Source organism: Takifugu flavidus, chromosome 7 (genome assembly GCF_003711565.1).
Source record: "Takifugu flavidus isolate HTHZ2018 chromosome 7, ASM371156v2, whole genome shotgun sequence".
NCBI lineage: Eukaryota > Metazoa > Chordata > Actinopteri > Tetraodontiformes > Tetraodontidae > Takifugu > Takifugu flavidus.
The window spans coordinates 2,889,888-2,892,492 of NC_079526.1; positions in this window are offsets into that span (position 1 = coordinate 2,889,888).

The window sequence follows — 2,605 nt, forward strand, 5'->3', positions numbered from 1 at the left end:
CCACAACAAAGTTGAGCACCAAACCCAACTGCACTGCTAAATTCTGATGCATCTGTGGCTACATATTTATACGTTTGCCTTGATCGGTATGCACATACATTCATTTAATGCATTACTTATAACATCTGTTTGATATGTGAATGTAATAATAAATGGATATGTGGGAGAAATATCAAATATAGAAGTAAGGATGAGCACATTTTACTACAAAACATGCCTTCTCTATTTGGTATTTGTGACATAAAAAAAGTGTTACCAGTAATTTAACCTCTGAAACCTTTGTCTTTTTCTTATTTGAAAAGGTTCAAATGTAAGAGATCTGAGTGGAGTGTCAGCTTTGTATCAGCTGCCATTACCATTGAACCCAGAGTTTTATTCTTTTATTTCAACGTTTCAGCAGAGCCTCTGTGTATACGCTCAATAGTAGACCACTATAAAGTAAACCACTCTGCTGTGTTCTTTCAACACAACAAAAGGCACTCTGGATGCATTCCATCATTGTTCTTGTCTTTTTTTTCTGCTTAATCAGCTATTTTGCAGATAATCCGTGCGTGTATACGAACAAAGTCTGTAGTAATTCTTCTTCAGTGTATCTGTGTGGATAACCTTGAGTTCACCAGCTTGCCTGTGCCAGCTACATGTTAAAGTCAGAGCAAAGGTGTGTTAGTGGGTTAGAATTCCAATTTAGTCAAATCAAAGCATGTAGATTCACGACTCTCTCAAGGCCAGCTGAGAAGAGCTTGGAATGCAGCCTGCAGAGTCAGGTCAGGCTTAATGGAATTTTCCAAAACACCAAAAAGTGTTTTTTTCTTTTCTTTTCTCTCTTTTTCTTTTTATTTTTTGCCAGGGTGCCATCTACTGGAGATCAGATACCTCTATAGAACACAAAAGATAAACAGCATTATTATTTTAACTCAACCACTACGCAATGTGAGCCATTGCAGTGTTTGTTTTTATTTCTGTCCCACATGCACCTGAAAAGCCAAAAACACCACTAAATTTTGCATTATATCACAATGAAAAACTGTCTTTCCAAATGTAGTAACGGCTGCACAGTCAACACAAACACCTTGTCATAGAACAAGTCAAATCAGTGCAAGAAGTAGAACCGAAAGCTGCTGCAGATGACTTTAAATGTTGGATGCCTTGAAAGATCATATCCACCACTACCATCATCTGATAACACCTGAAAAGCGACAGCGACCTATAAGAATAAAGATAACAATCCTAGACATCTGCTCATGAGACAGCTAATAGACCTTTATATAAGAGGTTGTATGTGGATTGAACGGAAAATGCAGTCACCTCTAAGCTTGTGTTTAAGGTGGTCTCAATTCATTCTATCAAAGCAGTGCGACTGGATCACAGTGTAAACCAAAGTGCCCTCTGTTGATTCCATCAATAAAGCAGTTTGTTTTGATCATTTTCCCCCCTTCTTCCTCTTCTTTTGGCACAATGTTGGCTCAAAATTGTTGCGATTATCTTTGGAGAAAAACAGATATTGACATTATCAGAGATGTCACAGGCTGCGTGCTGTCAGCGGTGGCTCGGCTCCCACCCAGCCCTCTTGCCTGCACGTTGTCATGCTGTGGCCCAGTTTTGCTTTTAAATTCTCCTATGTTATATTGCCCCCACTGCCAGTTCAAAGTAGCTGCATCCCTCTAACTCCAATAGCTGATACTGGTCTCGAGGGCTGGTTAAACAGGAAATACACGCACCTTGCTGCAGGCCACAGATCAACAACCTCACACAAAGTAGCCACGATGTACTCTGCATACAATATTCACAGCTTCAGCCATCTGCCTGAGCTACAGAGGGCAAGCCAATCCTAAACTATGACCATGCTTATGCTCTTTTATACGAAAACTTGCATTAGATCTCATTATATCAGAATAATTCTGCATCCAATGTTCAAAGTTTTTATAACGTATTGGTGCAGTTTCACATCAGCCGTTTCCTCAAGCTGAAGCAGGAGATGGACTTGAGTCCAAAATGAGAATATGAAAGGCATCTCACTGAACTGCCGATTTGCTTAAAAAAAACAACTTCTGGTTGCTAAAATTGACAAAATACAAGCAAATATAAACCAATCAATCAAACACCAAGCAAAACACAAGGATGATACCCTAATTTGCAAAAGAAAAGCCATTTAGTATTCAATTACAACTCCAAAATCCTGTAAGCTTTTAGCATCCCATCCACCTTCACTCTTATTTAAACGTGGAACCAGCATTGCCTCCTGCTTAAAATTGTCCACTGTTTATGTTTGCTAGCATCAAATCGACTCATATAACCACCGGGGCTCATTAATATGCATGCATGCTAATTTAAAATAAAGAACTAAATAGATTTGTGATTACAGTTGTTTTTGCTAATGCGGCCCCGTTAACACACCCCTCACTGATACCAACAGAAGGCCTGGAAATGCCAGGTGAAGTGCATCAAAGGCGCCTCCTGACCTTAACACGGTTACGTGATCGCAATCATGGTGTGCTGCTCTTTCAAATTTGCTTTTTTTCTCTTTGCATGACTGAGGCTGCAAGCATGTCTTGAACTGCCTGTAGATCTAAAAACAAACAAACCCAAAGTACAGTGAAATGAGCAC